We start from the raw sequence: 20832 nt of genomic DNA, 5'->3' as shown, positions 1-20832 counted from the left end.
TGCATTTATAGCCACTGTTCACTTTTTTTAGAAATGTTTTCTTGTTTTTTAAAAAGAGATTCATTGCATTTGCTATTCTGTAGAGCCTCCCAGCACTCATGAAATTGATGACCAAGTTATTATGAAAATATTGTACTATGTGATGCCATGAGACCTCTCTCCTGGATGTTATTGGGTTTTAAAACATCTTCTACCTTTTGAACACAGATTAATCATCAGTTTAACTTATCTCAAATAACGATACATCTTATATTCTTTGTATATATTCACATTGTGGATCTCTCTGACCCCAGAGCTACCTTTAAATCAACGGATCATCTTTTAATAGAACTTTGAATCAACTTAGATTCAAGGAGATAGTGATTGTCCAAATAATGTATTTCTTGTTTCACCTTATTTATAACATACAATAGCTACCTGCCTACTTTGCACTTTTTATTTTTAATTCTTGAGCTTTGAAAGTAATTTTATTGTCTCTTTAATTAATAACATTATTTTAGGTGAAGAATCTCCTAGGCATTGCACCTACTTCTACAGTTTTGCTCTCTGGGGGTACCAGTTTCATACTCCCCCACTCTCAAGAGAGATTGATTTCAGATTTAGAACAATTTTCACATTTTAAAAATCACCTCGAATATCACATGTCCTCTTTTTTATGCTGTTAAATGTATTTTCCTCCTTACTTTAATTCAAGAATTTAAACACTAGTTGTCTGACATCATCTGTATTTCATAGGCCTTCTGAAAGTCTTTCAAAAAACGATTAATTTCTTCTCTCTTTCATTCTGGAGAAGAGTTGTGATGTTTACTATTTTTCCTCCATATCTCCTCTTTCATTGCCTTCTAGAATGTCTATGAATCAGAGATCATTTCTCTTGACAATTATGGGATTTTAAAATATGATTTATAACCCCCATTATTGCTGGGTAAAGAAGGTAGTTTCCTCTTTTTTCTGTCTACTCTATGCCTACTCCTAAAAGCCTACTGTATTAGTTAGGGTTCTCTAGAGAAACAAAATCAACAGGTAACACCTGCAAATATAAAATTTATAAAAGTGTCTCATGTGACCGCAGGAACACAGAGTCCAAATCCACAGGGCAGGCTGTGAAGCCGATGACTCTGATGGAGGGTCTGGATGAACTCAGCAAGAGAGGCTCACCAGCCGAAGAAGGAATGGGACCTGTCTCCTCTGAGTCCTCCTTAAAAGGCTTCCCATGATTGGATTTAGCATCACTAATTGCAGAAGACACTCCCCTTTGGCTGATTACAAATGGAATCAGCTGTGGATGCAGCTGAGTGCTCATGACCTAATCCTATGAAATGTCCTCATTGCAACAGACAGGCCAGTACTTGCCCAATCAGATAAATAGCTACCACAACTTGGCCAAGTTGACACATGTCCCTAACCATGACACCTACTTTCTAATGTTTCTGTCTGACTATAAAGACTTCCTGTTTACTATTTATTCCCTTTAATGTCTTCTTAGTCTCAGTTCTTTTTTATACACATCCTCTAAAGCTTCCTGAGGAGTGTCCATGTTTCAGCCATTTTCTCTCTTAATCCTTTTCTTTAGACTTCCTTATGTCTTATCCCAGAGATTACCAAGAATTTTACTCATGGGCAAACTTTCTTCCTGTTTCTCTCTTTCTGGTGATGTTTGTGTGTTTAACTGTTTTCTCCTTGGGTCCTTTAAAAAACCATTTTGCAGAGTAGCTATTGGGCAGGTCCATACCTGTTCACTTAACTTAGCAGCTTTGAGAGGTACTCACGGCTCACCGATACATGTGTGGTCCTCTGTATTTTCCCAAATCTCTTGCCTTTGGGATAGCCATGTGACTAGTTCTGGCCCCACCCTGTCACTTCCAGGCTAAGAATAGTTCAGTATCTTCTGAGCCTTCCCAATGTCTTCTCCTGGTCATTTTTGGGTAGGGAGCCACTGGTTGGGAGCTGCCTTGGTCCAAAAGTTATGACTAGAGTTGTATAACTGAGTCTGATCAGACTATCCTATGAAAAAAATGAATGTTTGTCATGTTAAACCACGGAGCTATTGGGGTTTATTTGTTACCACAGCCTCTACTCACCCACCCGGTCTACACAAGCAGCTGTTTTGCACCTTGGTACAGCTGATTCTGTCATAGGCAGTTTGGGAGATTTCCAGTTCATGGATCACTAGAGTGTGAGAGCCAAGAATACAGGTACTATTTGTAAACCACTGGATTTGCCTTGGTGACGGTAGGATTTCCAAGCTTCCTGAAAGTTTTCTAGGACTTAAGGACCATTTAATGGAAAACTCTCTTTCCAACTCTTATCAAACTTTCCAAAAATTGGCCTTTCAAAATCCAAGCACTGAAGCACATTTTGTTCAGAATAACATCTCTGATGTTAGGCTAAGCCAACAGCTTTATAAAAGTCTAGAAAGACTCCTTAACCTTACCAAATCCCCCCCATTGTTGGGGTCTGTCTCCCACTGCCCCAGCTGTGTCAGTTTTCAGTTCAGGTTGCTGGAGGCTCCCATTTAGGTGTGTGGCCAAATGTGCCCGACAGCTGCCCCCCGAAATTGGACTAAAAGCAGCTGAAAATCTGCTCAGAGAAAAACTGAGCAGATTTTTGGCTTCGGGGAAATCCTGGGGCAGTTCACATCTTGGCTTCCCCATGTGTCTGTGACAGAAGGTGCACGGAATAGATAATCAAGGGCTGCTTCCTAGACAGTTTTGTACCATCTGGACCTTGATCTGGGAGGGACAGGTTTTCAGGAGGTTTCAAAAATGCCCATTGTTCCTAGTTTCTTGTAATCAACATCCTTCTGAGGCAAGGAAATATCCTCAGTAGATGAAGAAACACAGTCGTGGGTTTGGTTCCAAATACAATTGCAGAAACATACAGTAGATAAAGCTTCACTCTCTTTGGGAGCTCAAAACCTGCTCCAGTCAAGCAATTTCCCCTTTTGACCTTAGGGTCTGACTTCTAGATCTGTTTCCAAATCTGTCTAAAGTTAGTGATTTGTAAAACACATCATTTTCAGTTACCGAACTTTCAGGCGGATTGGAATGTTGCATCTCTATCTTTTAAGAAGGTGAAATGACATTTTATTCCCTCATATTAATGAAATTAGAAGCTCAGTTCTGAAATAGCACATCTCAGGTGATCAAAATTGGTCTTTTTTTTTTTCTTAAAATATAATGATATTTTCTTAAGCATGGATTTGGTACCAGGGATGGTTTTCAGCAGGCTGTTCCCTTTGATCATTATAATTGAATAATTATCATATACACTTGAATGTTCTATTTATGCTAATTCATTGGTTATAGAGAATGACACAGTGTTTAGATTATGCTGGCTGCATTAAGAATGAGAAAAGGGCGACATTGTGGTAATTTCGTTTCATTATTTTTGTAATTATTTCCTTCTCATTAAGGCTCCTTAAGATCTTCGAATTCACAGATGCTGTTTATTGAACAAAATTGCTCTTTCTTGGGCTAGATAGTTGCTCATAAAGCCCTCATGGCTTGTAAACTCTCACTGTGTTTATTGGTTAGGATTGGGCTCATCCGTGGGGAAACGAGAACCAATCCGAATAAGGGAGAGGTTTAGTTCTCTCTGACATGGAAACCTGGAGGCAGGCAGTACAGGGCTGGGAAGGTGCCTCTATTGTACAAGCTGTGAGCAACTCAGACTCCTTCTAGCTGGAGTTTGATCTGTTTCTTCTTCTTTTTGTTTGTTTTATGGCATGGGCAGGCACCTGGGATTGAATCCGGGTCTCTGGCATGGCAGGTGAGAAGTCTACACTGAAACACTGTCGTACTGCCCTAGTTGATCTGCTTTTTATGGCTTCTATTCCTAAGATCATCCAATTATTCAAGATAGCTGTACGAGTTCCAGCCATCCCGTTCACATTTCAGTCTACAGAAAGGGGGAAAGGTTGGGGTGGAGGATGCATGTGAACTATCCCTGAGGTTCAACACATCATTTTCCCGTTAGATCCCATCAGCCAGAATTTAGGCACCTGGCCCCATTTAATGGCAAAGGACGCCGAGAAACCTAGTTTTTTTTTTTTCTTCTGAGCAGCCATGGACTGAGCTGAAAAAAAAAAATCTAGGGCTCCATTACCATGGAGGAGGGAAGAAAGATTCTTGGTAGTCAATCAGCAGTGTTAGTCTAATAGTCCTTAGTCCTTCAAATTACCCTGAAGGAGCTGGGATGGGATTTCGATGAGGAGCCATCTAAATGAGATGCATAGATTCTGTCTGGTCTAAAGCTAGTTGCATGGACAGTTCCTTGCCACCTTCCGCGGAAAGATATTTCTTTCTTCTAATCTGCATTTCTTATGTGGTCCATTACCTTCTGTAAGAGTTTGAGGCTTTGGTTAAAATGCCCATGTTCTCTGGGAATATTAATAGCTTAACTAGCATGATGTAGTAGAAAGAACACAGATGTTGGAATCAGACAGATCCCTATTTAATTCCAGCTCTGTCACTGATTAAATCAATGAATATGAATATCGTGAGTGAATATCCTAGTCTGTTTTCTCAGCCGTAAAATGAGTTTACTAGTGTTTCATATGTTCAATGTACATGTATCAAAAATTATATAAGGTTTGCAAAGTGCAAGGCTGGTGATTACAAATGACCCTTCCTTTGTCTTTCCCTTCTAGCCATGCATGTAGCATCCTTAGCTGAATTCTTATATTATCTGAGCGTGGGGTCCCAGGCAGATATGACCTATGAGGGGTATGTATTGATAGAGGGTGGTCAAAATTATGCTAGGGGAAAGGGGTTGCTCTCTGAAAGGGCTGGTGGTGCTGCTGTGGTGGAAGGTTTTAGGATTAGGCAGGATTAGAACTCCTAAATGCCTCTAGGAGCACGCTTACTTTGATTTTTGCTGTGGTGGTTTTAATCCAGTCATTTTGACACGGGGCAGTTTGATGTCATTTAAAACACAAACCATTGCACTTTCACCTTTTAACAATGGTCACTCAGCAGGTGAAACCAGCACCCACCTGGAGTGAGCCTCAGGGCACATTTGAACAATGGGTAAGTGTCAAGAATAGGGGTGAAACCCAAGGACAGAAGCAGGACCAGGGAACCCTGTTATCCACTTAAAAAAAAACTATATATATAGTTTTACCATTTTATCTTGGGTGTTTTGAAGCATTAAAACAACCTCATTGTGATTCATGCCAAAACGTCCTGCTTCAAATACAGTCTTGGGGCTGAAAAGTGCAGTATGGCTTCTGCCTCCGAAAAAGACAGCTATAAGGAGGATTTGCAGACTCTTAGGACTTCAGGAAGCCTTTGATGAAATTGGGGAGAAACACAAACACCCCCTCGAAGGAGCATAGAGTAAGTGGAAGCTGCACGCCCTGTGCGTGTGGGGGTTCCTGCTGCCCGGCAGTGCGCCTGCTTAAGGTATTTATGTGGTGGCATCCACGTGAGTCGGGGGTGGGGGCAGACGCTGTTCCCCCCGCCCCCAAGGACGGTCGTTGAAGGATCGCTCCCTTCTACCTGCTGACGGCTCCCGTCTCAATGCCGAATGTGCGTGCAGCAAAGCCATAAAGCTCTGACCAGGAACTTCAGAGCTGGATAAATCCTTTCCTTGATAAACCAGGAGCAGGCCACTGTGAAAAATGCCCCAGAAGCGGAAAGTTATCCAGGATCCTGAAAGTAAAGCACCCTGACATATGTCATAACGGGCATGTGGAAAATTTCTGCTCAGAAGAGTATTTTTCTAGGCTTTAGAATTTCTTATCCCATTATGTTGTGCTGTTTAAAAGCTTTCTGTCTGGCAATGCCTAAAAATTTAAGGGGAAAGTGAAAAATGAAATAAACGTGGCTGTATATCTTATCTTTGTTACAATGTAATGGTTATACTCTTTGTGTCAGATTTGCTGTCCCCAAATAGGGATTTAAGGACTAAAAGTAAGGTAGCCATCATAAGAAGAAATATGATATATTTTCAATTTACTAATATATGACACGATGCTTATGCTTATGGAACTACAACTGAGAAAGCAAGTGAAGTAAGGATTTTTGAAAAGAAATAAGTTAAGCTGTCAGCTCATACCTATGTGTTTTACAAACAGTTCTTGGATAAGGTTTATCAGTTCCAGTGTTGTGTATCATAACTGCAAAGTATAAATGAAACATTATGGTAACAAAAAGTCATGCGACTTTTATGTGGAGAAATAAAAATGACCTATTGTCTGCTATAAATTGGGGGTGCAGCCATCATATTTAGGACAAGAAATAAAGCATGCATGATATACAGTCACAATTTTCTGAGTTTAAATCATAGGTGGAAGTTGGCATTAAATGAAATTGTGGGTTCAAACCTGAACTGTTAAATTTATAAATGAACCCAAAATATGTATTTTTTCCCTAATAGGAAGAATACCTGAGTTGTTTTCTTTTCTTTTTTAACCAACTAGGGACCTAGTTTGAACTGGACCTGGAGTTAAATGTAAATATATTCAAAACCCAAGGACAGAAAACACCAGAAATGTATTCTAGTGCAAATAAAAATTCCATTTGGCCATTTCTTTTGAGGGTCAAATTATCAAAGTATTTTCATGAAAAAAATTCCATTATTAGACAGCAAAACTGAAGCAACCCCCCACTCCCCTTTTAAACTCCCTTTCCTCCTACGGAAGCTTTTTCTTTCAAATTCGTTTACCTCTGAAGCACTTTCCAGCATTCTTTTTTTTTATTAAATCGTCACATGACACATCATGCATTGTAAATATTTGCTCAGTACAGACAGATTTCTCATTTCTCCAGTAGCTGATTTCATCTTGGGCTTTCTTGTTGGTTTTTAATTGAAAGCTTTGTTGAGTAAATATGCTGGACTCATGTCTGGATTCATCAATTCAGGGAGGGCACAGCTCCTTCCTGCCCTGGGATGCTGCAGTTATTGATTACCAGGCTGAGCTTTAGACAGGTGCTATCAGAGTAAGGATGGAAGGAGAGAGTTACAGAGGAAGCGAGATCTGAAAGTTGATATCATGCCAATCCTTTCAATGTTCTGAAGTGTTGAAGAAGTTGGGATGCTTAGAGGGTTTGTTTTTCCAAAAACATGATCAATATTTGGCTCCCATGGAAGAGGCCATCCACCATCTCTAATCAATTGCCAGCCAAGGTGAATTGCACCAAAAAACAGTTACTGGGAAATGATTGGGACTGAGACAATGATCTTAGAGAGACTCTTCCATATCCTTAAATCCACTTTCCAGGCATTCCCACCTTGTCAGAGCCTGCCCTGGATTTACACTGGATAAGACAGTCACAGCCCCTTGATTCTTCCCAGGTCCGCGTTCCCATCTTATTTACAGAATACACAGTGTTTGCACTGTTGTTGTTATTGCTGGTTTTAGGAGTTCTTAGAATGTATTTTTGTTCACCTGAAAAATAAGACTTTTAAAAAATATATAGAACTTTTTGAGTACAGGTTTATCTTAAATGGCTGAATTATAAATAGTCTCTGTCAATTTCATAGCCAGAGCTGGAGTTGACGTCTCAATTCCAGTGAGGATTTTAGACAGTCAGGAGACCAGCAGGTGTGAGCCCCATCGTTTACTATTTGGTGTTACATTATTTTTGTTTTATCTTCCCTTCAAATGCATTTAACCAAATGTAAAATATTGTGATTAAAACAAAGGCACACACAAAAAAGGACATTGCATGAGAGGAGTCAGGACATCGCAACAAAGCAGTCATCCAGCTTTGTTCAAGCTGGATGAGCCTAGGTTGGCAAGATTGGACTTTACCCTTGAGGGAGTGGGTGAAGGAACTGAAGTGCCCCTCTGATAAAGACTGTGGGCATTTTCTACAACTCTTGGATGACAGATGCCTAAGACCCTTTCAACTTCATTTTGTCTTTGCTGTTTTTACTTTAAAAAGATTGGACCTAGAGAACATTATGCTGAGTGAGTCTAGCCAAAAACTAAAGGACAAATACTGTATGGTCCCACTGATGTGAACCGACATTCGAGAACAAACTTGAAATATGTCCTTGGTAACAGAGTCCAGCAGGAGTTAGAAACAGGGTAAGATAATGGGTAACTGGAGCTGAAGGGATCCAGACTGTGCAACAGGACTAGATACAAAAACTCAAAAATGGACAGCACAATAATACCTAATTGTAAAGTAATCATGTTAAAACACTGAATGAAGCTGCATCTGAGCTATAGGTTTTTGTTTTTTTTTGTTTTTGTCTGTCTGGTTGTTTGTCTTTTTTTTTTTTAACTATTATTATTACTTTTATTTTTTTCTCTATGTTAGCATTCTATATCTTTTTCTGTTGTGTTGTTTTCTGTTGTGTTTCTGTTGTGTTCTTCTAAACCGATGCAAATGTACTAAGAAACGATGATCATGCATCTATGTGATGATGTTAAGAATTACTGATTGCATATGTAGGATGGTATGATTTCTAAATGTTGGGTTAATTTCTTTTTTTCCGTTAATTAATAAAAAAAATTATTCTGCAAACCCAGAATAATTGCAAAACAATTATTCTGCAATAGAATAATTGCAAAACAATTATTCTTCCATCTACTGGCAACTGAGAATAATACCACTATGAACATTGGTGTGAAAATAATTGCAAAACAATTATTCTGCAAATTAAACAAAAAGCTTATTAGAGAAGTTATGGGTTTACAGAATAATCTTCCATAAAATACAGGATTCTCATATACCTCCCTATTATTAACACCTTGCCTTGGTGGGGTACATTTGTTATAATTGATGAGAGCACACTTTTATAATTGTACTATTAACTATAGTGCATGATTTAACTTAGGGTCACTAGGTTGTGCAGTTCAACGCATTTTCTAAGAATTTGTATTCTAATGATACATATACAACCTAAAATTTCTTCTTTTAATCACATTCAAATATGTAATTCAGTGCTGTCAGTTACACTAACAATTTGTGCTACCATCACCACCATCCATTACCAAAATTTTCACATCATCCCTAATAGAAACTCTTTACCTAACTGCCTATATCCTGCCACCACTCCATGCCCTGGTAGCCTATATTCTAGATTCTGACTTTACGACTCTGCTTATTTGAATTATTTCCCATATGTAAGATCATACAATATTTATCCTTCTGTACCTAGCTTATTTCACACACCATGCTGTCATCAAGGTTCATCCATGCTTTGCATACATCAGAACATTATTGCTGTTTACTGCTGAATATTATTCCATCCTATGTATACACCACATTTTGCCTAATCATTCATCGGTTGATAGATGTTTGGGTTGCTTCCATCTACTGGCAACTGAGAATAATACCACTATGAACATTGGTGTGAAAATAACTGTTTCAGTCCTTGTTCTCAATTCTTTTAGGTTATACCTTGATATAGAAATGTTCTATTGAGATTCCCAGGTTATATGGTAATTCTGTACTTTAACTTTATGAGGAACCACTGAACTGTCTTCCATAGCAGCTGCACCATTTTACACTTCCACAAGCAAAGAATGTGTTCCTATTTCTCCACATCCTTCAAATACTTATAATTTTCTGTTTTTTTTTTTGTAATAGCAGCTTTTCTAGTGGGTGTGAAATGCTATCTTATTGTGGTTTTGATTTACATTTTCCTAAATGCTAATGATGTTGAGGATCTAATCATGTGCTTTTGGGCCATTTATGCATTTTCTTTGGAGAGATGGCTATTCAAGTCTTTTACCCATTTTTAAATTAGATTGTTTGTTTTTTTGTTGTTGAGTTGAAGGATTTCTTTATAAATTCTGGATGTTAAATCTTTTTTGGGTATTTGGTTTCCAAATATTTTCTCCCATTGTAATTATTGTCATTTTACTTTCATGATAAAGTTATTTGAGGCACTAATGTTTTAAAGTTGATGAGGTCCCATTTAACTATTTTTTTATTTTGTTGTTTGTGCTTTGGATGTAAAGTCTAAGAAATCATTGTCTAACACAAGGTCCTAATGATGCTTCCCTATAATTTCTTCTAGGAGTTTGATAGTTCTTATATAAAGGTTGTTGATCCATTTTGAGTTGATTTCTGTAGATGGTGTGAGGTATGGATCCCCCTTTGTCCTTTTGCAAATATAGATCCAGTTTTCCCAGCAACATATGTTAAAGAGACTATTTTTTTCCTCAGTTGGGTTATCTTTGATATAAGTGTGAGGATTGGTTTCTGAGCTTTCAATTTGATTCCACTGCCTTGTTCCTGATCTTGGAGGGAAAGCTTTCAGTCTTTCATCATTAAGTATGTTAGCTGTGCGTTTTCATATATGCTCTTTATCATGTTGAGGAGGTTTCCTTCTATTCCTTGTTTTCTGAGTGTTGTTACAAGAAAGGATGCTGGATTTTGTCTAGTGCCTTTTGTGTGTCAATTGAGATGATTGTGTGATGTTTCCCCTCAGTCTGTTAGTGTGGTGTATTACATTAGTTGATTTTCTTCTGTTGAACCACCTTTGCATACTTGGGATTTACCCCAGGTATGCAAATGTTCTATATATGTCTATATATATAGTGTTCTATATATGTCTTTTAGGTCTAATTATATGGTATATAATTATTCAAATGTGCTACTAGATTTGGTTTGCTAGCATTTTGTTGAGGATTTTTGCATCTATATTCATAAGAATTACTGGTCTGTAAATTTCTTTTCTCATGGTATTTTTATCTGGCTTTTCTATGAGAGTGATTTTAGCCTCATAGAATGAATTAGGGTGTGTTTCATTCTCTTCAATGTTTTTGGAAGAGTTTGAACAGAATTGGTGTTAATTTTTCTTGGAATGTTTTGTAAAATTCTCTTGCGTAGTCAAGTGGACCTGTGTTTTTGTTTTTTGGGAGATTTTGATTACCGATTCAATGTCTTTAGTAGTTATTCATTTTATTGAGATTCTCTTTCTTCTTAAGTCAATGCAGATAGTTTGTTTTCTAGGAATTTGCCCATTTTATCTGGGTTATCTAATTTATTAGCATACATTGTTTCCATGGCATCTTTTCAATGGGGTCGGTAGTTATATACTGTTTTTCATTCTGATTTTAGTTATTTGTGTCCCCTCTCTTTTTGCTTTGTCAGTTTAGCTAAAGGTTTGTCAATTTTATTGATCTTTTCAAAGAGCCAAGTTTTGGCTATGCTGATTGTATTTTTTATTCTCTATTTCATTTCTCTCCATTCTAATCATTGTTATTTCCTTCCTTCTGCTTGCTTTCGGTTTGGTTTGCTCTTCTTTTTCAAGTTCTTTAAGATTTGAGGTTAAGTCTCATTTGAAATCTTTCTTCTTATTAAATTTAAGCATTTACAGTTTCCCCCTCAACACTGCCTTTACTGCATCCCAAAGTTTTGTTATGCTGTATTTTTATTTTCATTTGCTTTGAGATATTTCCAAATATCCCTTGTGATTTCTCTTTAACTTATTGGTAATTTCCAAGTATTTGTGAATTTTCCATTTTTCCCTGTGTTATTAATTTTTAGCTTCATTCCATTGTGGTTGGCAAAGATATATTGTATGACTTCAATATTTTTGAATTTATTGAGACTTGTTTTGTGTTCTGAAATATGCATCATCCTTGGAATGATCCATGTGCACTCGAGAACAATGTGACTATTCTGTTGTTTTTGAGTGCAATGCTCTATATATGTTTTTTAGGTCTAGTTGATTTTGTATATCATTTAAATCTTGTATTTCCTTATTGATCTTCTGACTAGAGTTTTAACCATTATTGACAGTGGTGTATTCAGTTTACCTACTATTAATATAGAAGCACCTATTTTTTTCCCTTCAATTCTATCAGAATTTGCTTCATATACTTTGGGGCTCTGCAGTTACTTGTATATGTATTTATAATTGTTACGTCTTCTTGAATTGACTTCTTTATCAATATATGATGACCATCTTTGTCACTTGTAACTGTTCGTTTGACTTAAAATCTTATTTTATCTGATATTAATATAGCTTCCCAGCTGCCTTCTGTTTACTACTTGCATGGTACATACTTTTTCCAATTCTTTCACTTTCAACTTACTTATGTCTTTGAATTTAAGGTAAGTCTCTTGTAGACAGCATATAGTTGGGTCATGCTTTTATATTCATTTCTAGCTTTTTACTGGGGTGTTTAATCCATTTACATTTATAGTCACTACTGATAATGCAGAATTTTCTTTTGGCATTTTTCTTTTTAGTCTTTGTGAATCTTACACCTTTTTGTCCTTCAATTCTTCTGTTAGTGTCTATTTTCATATTTATTTAATTTTTTGTATTGTACCATATTGAGTCCCTTCTCATTTCTGTCTGGATTTATTTTTCAAATATCTTCTTTGTGATTACCATAAAGTTAATACTTAGCATCCTAAACATTTAATAATCATATCTGATTTGATACCAACTTGACTTCAATAGTTGAAGTCAATACACTCTTTGTATACCTCTCCATGTCCCCACCTTTTTTTTTTTTTTTGTACTTTTTACAAATTATGCCTTGGTACATTGCATATCTAGAACCATAGATTTATCATTACTTTTTATGCATTTTCATCTTAGCACCTTTAGGAAGTAAGAAGTGGAGTTACATCCCCCAAAATACTATACAATAGCCCTGACCTTTATAATTACCGAAATGGTTACATTTACTGGAAGTTTTTATTTCATTCTGTGGCTCAAACCACTGTCTAGTGTCCTTTCCTTTCAGTCTGAAGAACTCCCTTTAGCATTTACTTGTAGGGCAGGTCTAGTATTGATGAATGCTCTCTGCTTTCATTTATCTGGGAATGTCTTAATCACTGTTTCATTTTTGGAAAAAAGTCTCACCAAATATAAAATTTTTGCTTGGCAGTTGTTTTCTTTTACCCTTTAAATAATTCAACTAACTGCTTTCTTGCCTTGCATTTTGTAATAAAAAATCAGTACTTAATCTAATTGGGACTCCATTTTCCAGAACATGTTGCTTTTCTCTTGTGGCTTTCAGAACTTTCTACTTGTCCTTTGTGTTCAACAGCTTGATCAGTATGTGATTGGGGTATATTTTTCTTCAAATTTATCCTACATGGTGATTTCTAGCCTTTTTTGGATGTGGGTATTCATGTCTTTTACCAAGTTTGGGAAGTTTTCCTCATTGGTCTTTGAATATTCCTTTCTGCTTCTTTCTCTGTTTCTTCTATTTCTGGACCCCTATAATACTTATTATATCTCAGAAATCTCTTCAGCTATTTTCACTTTTTAAAATTCACTTTTGGGCAGGCAATGGTGGCTTAGTGGCAGAGTTCTTGCCTGCCGTGCCAGAGACCTGGGTTCGATTTCAGGTGCCTGCTCATGCAAAAACAAGGAAACAAACAAAAAATTTGTTTTTCTTTCTGTTCCTCAGCCTCACTCATTTTAGTGATCTTGTCTTTGAGTTCATTGATTTGTTATTCTGCCATCTCCAATCTGCTGTTGAAAATCTCCTTGGGAATTTTCATAGTTATCAACTCCAGTAGTCCTATTTGTTTCTTTTTAAAAATTTTCCATCTCTTTAATGAGGTTCTCTTATTGTTCATTCATGGTTTTCCTTATATTCTTTAGTTTTTTCTCTGAATTTTCCTTCATTTCCTTAAGCATATTGAAGATCATTTGAAAAAAGTCTCTGTCTGGTATGTCCACCATCTGATCTTCTTCATTGATGTCTTCTGGATTTTTCTCCTTTTCCTTTGGATGAGCTATCATTTCCTATTTCTTTGTTGGTCTTGTAGTCCTTTGTTGCACACTGTGCATTATAATATTTTAAAATGTTAGTTCTGGGATTTATTTCCTGAGATGTCTGTTTCCTGAATTTGTAACCAGCTGGTGTTATGACAGAGATTTTCTTCAGTATCAGTCCCCCTGTCAGGAAAGTCTACCTAAGGTATATGTAAAGTACAGGGTCCTTCTTGTCCTTTCTGGACCTGTGTCTTATCCTGAGCTTGTGCTTGCCAGTGATTTTAGGAATTCCCCTGTTTACAGGAGTTTGAATGCCCCCTCTATTTTCAGGGACAGACTTTATCCCTCTCCTGCATGTTTCACTGCTGGATTAAAGCAGGTAAACTTTGTCCCAAGTTGTCTGCCTCAGTAGTTGCTTATACTGTTTTAGCTGCTTCAAGCTACATTTTCTTGGAGGATATATTCTGTTTGGAAGGACACACTAAAGAAAAGTTTCCTCATGTCAGTCTTTCTCAGTGGGTACAAGGCCAAGAAGGGAGCACAGACTGGCTCCAAACTGCCCTGGAGAGGTGAGGAGAAAGAGGTCAGGAATGGTGCCAGAAGTTTCTTCTGTGGCACCCAAAGCTGCACTTTCTTTTTTTTTTTTTTAACTCCAGCATTTTGGGGAGTTGCTTTATCATCTGATTTTTTTTTGTTTGTTTGTTTGTTTTTGTTTTTGTTTTTGTATTTCATTAAACTTTTTTTATTAATTAAAAAAAGAATTAACAAAACAATTAGAAATCATTCCAATCTACATGTACAATCAGTAATTCTTAATAACATCACATAGTTGCATATTCATCATTTCTTAGTACATTTGCATCGATTTAAGCTGCACTTTCTTGACCTGTCCATCAAATGCAGCCCTTCAGCTCTCCTCTACAGCTCTGAGGAAGCATATTGTCTTTAAGTTTCTTCTGCCCCCTTTGACCAGGACACGTTGGAATAAATGCCACCCTCAGAGCTGGGTTTGCAATGATCTGCAGTAGCTAATCAAAAGCAGTGATTAGCAATCAACCCATGTCCAACCTGGATCTTGGTAAAGTAGATTTTTATATCCCTTTCTGGCACCAGCAAGCTACACCAGGGGCCAGACATCACTGCTGCCTGCCGCAAGAGTGGAGGTTAGGTAATTTAATGGTGTTTACCCGAATTTACCAGCCTCTTGTTCCGCTTTTCCCTGGATGCTATGCACTGCTCTACTGGAATCTGGTGTTTCATCATAGTTGATTCAGAGAGTTCCCTCCTGTTTAAAAGTTGTTCTGGTGGAGGAAGGATTCCTGAGGCTTTACACTCTACCATCTTCCCCCTAATACTTTTCTTTTTTATGTTTATTTGCTTTGTGTTGGGTGTGTGCATCCTAACATAGTAAGGATATAAGAAAGGGCAAAGCCTTGCTTTCCCACCCCTTTTTCATCTGAATGTCCCCATTGGAATCAGAATGCTGGGAACCATGGCACTTATCTTGGAGGGACTCTGATGGTCCTTGTTGGAGGGAGTCCGTATTCTGTTGTCTTCATATTTTCCTATGAGACATCCACCTTTCTCTCTGCTGAATGCGGATGGTATTGAGATGACATTTCTGTGCTGCTTCCTGTAATCCTTTCATTCCGTCTTCCCCCAGGAAGAAGAATGACATATTTGATTGGTGTGAGTGGTGTGAGGCTCACTTCTATTGGATGTCATTGCCTAGGCAGTGAGCCTGATGCATTGAAAAGACAGCACTTGCCTATCTACCACGCTCTTGAATTCTCCACATAGCCTGTACTTCAGGCTTCCACTGGTAAGGCTGACAGCTTCGGGTTGTTGTTTAGGAATTCATCAATGACCCACTATTGTGGGGGTCCTTGGTTTAAAATAGGACAGCTACAAAATAGGATATTTTTATGTGTTCACAAAGACCTTCAGGAAACAATGCTTACATAAAAAGAGAATGCCATTCTAGGGTCTGTGTTATTTTGTGGGGGAGTGTGTGAGTGGAAGCGGTGGCCGGTAATCCTTTAAATACTATTCGTATCACACTGTGGAGTCCTCAGTCTTCCGCAGTATATTTCAGGATGATAGGTTTTTTCCCCATGCTCCTGGAATTGACATGAGAGAGTAGATGAAATATAGATCTGAATACATTTAGGAATTGGTAGTTCCTTCTTCTGAATAGTTTGGTACAGAGTAGAAGATCCTGGTAAGAAGCCAGGGCTGGTGACATTCACAAATTATCAGATCCTAAAATTCACATCCTAACAGGCTTATTTTAAAGAGGTTTAGTTCTCTTTGGGTGCATAATATCTTATGCTTTCATCTTAAGCATTCATGTTGGATAAAAATTATTCCTCATGTAAATTCATTTATTGTAATTCAATCCTTCCTAACCTCCCTTGATATAGAGCCTCAGAATGTTATTCTCCTTTTTCCTAGTGAGAAAGATGCTAAAAATGCAATACTTCCTTATGGTAATGAATTCATCCAAAACTCTAGCAACAAAACTCTCCAGACTTTTAGAAGCTCTACCTGTCTATAACTGGTCTTTCACCTGCTTAAAAAAATGTTGTCTATTTTCACCACACACAATATTTAACATAGACAGAATAGTTATAGGACTCCAAGAACTGGATTCGACCAAAGAAGTCCAACTGATAGATTCATTCTCTCCTCTTTTCCTAAGTGGTCTGCCCTTCATTACCTTGACGGTTTTCAGCCATCTTGTTTCTCTCCATGGGATGAATGCACCTTCAGGGCATACATACAGCCTGGTTAGCCTCATTGTGTTTCTGGTCCACAGTTCTGGTACTACAGGTATGCCAAGTGCCCTGGTCACTGCCTGTCCTGATACTGACCTTAAACATATAAGAGATTATAGTTTATAGTTCCCTGATAATTACAAGGTAAGATTAATAATGATATACAAATTTCATTGTATTAATCTTGTTAACATTTTAGTGTACAGACTGAGGCTTAGATAAATGTCTGCTAGGCATTGAGAGAGACTGAGAGAGAGGAGTTCCGGGTGTTTTGCCTTGCTGCTGATGAAAAAGCAGATGAACCCATTCTGCATGCTACGTGGTTCCCTCTGTTCCTGTCGCCTGATAGATGCAACTCAATGCTCTACTTTGTGCATGGTTTATGCCTAGCAAATGGAGCAGCGCAGTCTTGGAGCCGAAGACACTGCATCTTACTAGTGACATTTCTGCTGGAGGTGGGCCTGCTGAATAAACAGTTGCTATAAGATGGTGAGTATTTAAGCTTCAGAAAGCAAACAGAGCAGGGACACTGTGTGCCTCACATTACCACTGCAGTAAGATTTGGGGCCAACGAGGAAATGCTTTCACACCCCAGAATCCTATTCTGAAAGAATCGTTTCTTTGAGATAGTATATTGTACTTCCAGAAATTGTGTGCTAAAATTTTGAGTTTGTCCTCCCTAGGGTGTCAACTTACTATTATTAGTCCAAATAAATGAATGGTAGGTAGTTTCCAGATACTAACAGCATCCTGACAGTAAATGTAGGATGGCCAGATGCTTACTCTCTCCTAGGAAACCCTCCTTGCTCCTTTGGCAGTAAGCCACAGGAGGGAGTGTGAATATAGTTGCCTCATGTTCAACCTAATGAGCAGATATTCAGAGTGGAGTCCTGAAAGGTCCAGGGTCTGAGCTAGACAACCCTTATTTGCTAGTAATTCTCTTCATTCCTGAGAATTCGATGTCTTAATGTACCCTGGGAAGGGAATCACCTATGAAGGGCTACCACCCTTTGCTACTTGGATTCTTATTTCTTCCTATGCAACTTTATTCAGGAATTTTTGTATTTAGTTTGTTTTTTAATTCAGAGATTTTAATACACGTTGAGATGTGACATTTAATGTCACGTTGAGATGTGACATTAAATTGCCATCTGACCATCCTAACGAATTTAAATTAAAAAATTTGGACATATATATATATATATATATGTTTTTTTTTTTTTACATTGAGTACAGATATCTCTATCTCTGCTCCTTAAATAATGATAATTTTTTAATAAAGGCATATTGTAGCCAAAGACATTGACTTCTGAGACTGATGGTTTGCTTGTTTCTGAAGGAAATTTTATTTGCCTAACTGCCTAAGCACACCCTGGAAGCATTGCTTTAGTACCAAATGTTCTCTTCCACTTTCTAGTCTTTCAGTTGGAGAGAGGTCAGAGCCTTGCTTGTATGCATGTGTGACAGTGCAAGGGAGAGGTCTCCACTTATCCTTCACTCCAGGTCCTCTATTCTGAATCCTTGGGTTGGTATATGCTTAGCCACTGTAATATTTTATGATTGCATCCTTGAGAGCTGCATGTAAGGTGCTGTGTTAGTTTGTTAATGTGCCAGAATGCAATATACCAAAAATGGGTTGGCTTTTATAAAGGGAATTTGTTAAGTTGCAAGTTTCCAGTTCTAAGGCTATAAAAATGTCCAAGCTAAGGCATCCATGGAAAGATACTTTAATTCAAGAAAGGTCAGTGGGTCTGGGACAGCTCTGTCCATTAGGAAGGCACCTGGCTGGCATCTGCTGAGGTCTTCAGCTTCTTGTTTCAAACAACTTCCCCAGGGGCATATTTTTCTTTCTTCATCTCCAAGGTCTCTGGCTGTGTGAGCTCTGTCACTTTTGCTCTCCAATTGTCTGCATCTGGATTTCTCCAAAATATTTCCCAGTTAAAGAACTCTAGTAAACTAATTAAGACCCACCATGAATGGGTGAAGTCACATCTCCATCTGATCAAAAGGCCACACCCACAATTGGGCATGCCGCATCTTCCTGGAGATAATCTCATCCAAAGACCACACCCACAACTGGAAGCGCTGCATCTGAAAGGGATAATCTAATCAAAAGGATTTCCACCCCACAATATTGAATCAGTATTAAAAGACATGACTTTTCTGGGGTACATACCACTTTCAAACTGGCACAGGTATGATGGTTAAAAGTTCATGTATAAACTTGGCTAGGTTATAGTGTCTATCTGTTTGGTCAAGCAAGCACTGGTCTGATTTTTATAGTGGGGGTATTTTTTGGATTTAAATCATTAGTCCATTGACTGTATTTAAGGATGATTACTTCTATAATCAACAAAGGAGATTGCCTTCAGCAATGAGAGAAGTATCATCCAAAAAGTTGAAGGCCTTAAAGGGAGAAATGGTGATTTTAGCAGTCAGAAATGAGAATTTCTAGCTCTACTTCAGCCAACCTGCTTCTCCTGGGGAAGTTATGGAAAACTTCATCAGAGTTTCCAGTATGCAGCCTGCCCTAGAGAATTCAGATTTGCCAATCCCTGCAATTGCATAAGCCAATATCTATAATAAAAATGCAATCAAGGATCTCATCTTTCCTTTATATAACTCACCATCACACAGGATCCATGGATCTATCCCAGAGTTCTACACTATATGATAGCAAAAGAATGAGGTGGGGAGGTGAACAGAGGCTACAAACAGACAGACTCAGTTTTGAATGGCAAGCGTTTTTGGAACTGAAAATGTTTATATCTACAATATGACATATAAAATTTCCATGTGAGGCCACTCTACATTCACAAAGTCAATGTTACTGAAATTAACTCCTCTATAGCCTATTCCTCAACTTTACAAAACTTGGCTATGTGGTAGTTCACAAATGAAATCACCCAAAAGTCCCCAAAGCTGAAATTCGAAGGTTAGAGTAATGATTCAAAACGTATTGGCTTTGTGAATAAAAGGGAGCCTTGCCAAGTCACAAAAAACAGAATGTTCTGAACATGATATGGCTTGGAGAGAAATTAAAATGGAAATTACAAACGTTTAATACTAAAAGGAGAGAAGAACCCAACTTATAAAAACCTATGGGCGCGGTGCAAGGGTAGTTCAGTAGAATTCTAGCCTGCCATGTGTGAGACCTGGGTTCAATTACTGGCCTATGCACTTCCCAAACCAACAAACAAGCAAAACAAACAAATGAAAAAATAAACAAACAAAAATGCAACAGATGGTGCTACAATAAGAGGATACTCACATGAAAAAAGAATGATATGTGACCCCTGCCATACAGTATATAAAAAAGAAAAACCTATGGAATCAAGCCAAAGTTTTATTCAGAGAAAAATGTACTGTTTTAAATTTATTTATTAGAAAACAAGGAAAATGAAAACCAGTGAGCTAAGTTTTCAGCTTAAGAAGCTAAAACAGGATAAACAAAGCAAATCACATGAATGTAGAGGGAAAATACTGATATTAACATAAGCTGAAAGTATTAGTTCAGATGGTTGCAAAAATTAATAAAATAGAAGATAAAAGTATGGGTGCTTATCCAAAATAAAAGCTTTTTCTTAGAAATAACTAATAAAGTAGTCAAAGCATTGTTGATATAATCAAACCAAAGAGGGAATAAGGAATGATAAATAAGATTAAGAAGACAAAAGGGGATTTATCTAAAGATAAATAATACATTTAATACAGGAAAAGAGTTTCCACCTCTGGGATGGTAGCATGAGGAACAGCACAGGCCCATTTCCCAGCTAAACAAGCAAAGCTGGTAAAAATGATTTTAAAAATTCAACCGTTTAAAATCTCTGGAGATTGTACTAAGGGCATACAACAGATGAAAAAATGCTAATTCAACAAAACATGCAACATTGGACAGAACATTGAGAGTCAGTGACATTTGTGCCACGACTGTCTTCCCCCAACCCCCACCAGCCTAGCTCAGTGGCGCTCCATCCAAGTGTGGCCAGGAAGATGGGCTTTCCTCTTCTCTCAGCCACCAATCAAGGCTCACATAGTCTGTTAGGATATGCTAACCGATCCTTCAGCATTCCTCATTCTGTCCACCTCCATGTTGAAGAAACCAAATTCCTGGTGAACACCGCTGAGAGATCATGGGCTCCCTTTCTCCACTCTACCCTTGCCCATATGTCTTAGTTTGCCAGGATTGTTAAAACAAAGTAGCACAGACCTGTTAGCTTAAACAACGGGAATTTATTGTCTTACAGCTTTGGAGGCCAGAAGTCTAAAATCAAGGTGTTGGCTGGACCATGCTTTCGATGAAGTCTGTAGCATGCTGGTGGTGACTTTCGGTTAATACATCAGTCAATCTCTGCTTCCTTCATAGGCCAGCTCTTTCATCATGTGTCTCCTACTGAACCCA

General features: G+C 37.9%; 1 long non-coding RNA gene across 2 annotated transcripts in view; it reads left to right on the top strand.

Moving 5' to 3' along the window:
- The window catches only part of LOC143661257 (uncharacterized), a 313222-nt gene that overhangs the window by 281387 nt on the left and 11003 nt on the right, over positions 1-20832 (top strand). The window contains exon 7 of one of the 2 annotated variants that reach the window (XR_013164466.1): positions 15317-15475. The exons of the other annotated variant lie outside the window; for it this stretch is intronic. This is a non-coding gene — a long non-coding RNA (uncharacterized LOC143661257). The remainder of the gene's footprint in view (positions 1-15316; positions 15476-20832) is intronic. 2 annotated transcript variants of the gene reach the window in all.

The sequence above is a fragment of the Tamandua tetradactyla genome, chromosome 17 (genome assembly GCF_023851605.1).
Source record: "Tamandua tetradactyla isolate mTamTet1 chromosome 17, mTamTet1.pri, whole genome shotgun sequence".
Lineage (NCBI taxonomy): Eukaryota > Metazoa > Chordata > Mammalia > Pilosa > Myrmecophagidae > Tamandua > Tamandua tetradactyla.
This window is presented reverse-complemented; position numbering and strand designations above follow the sequence as displayed.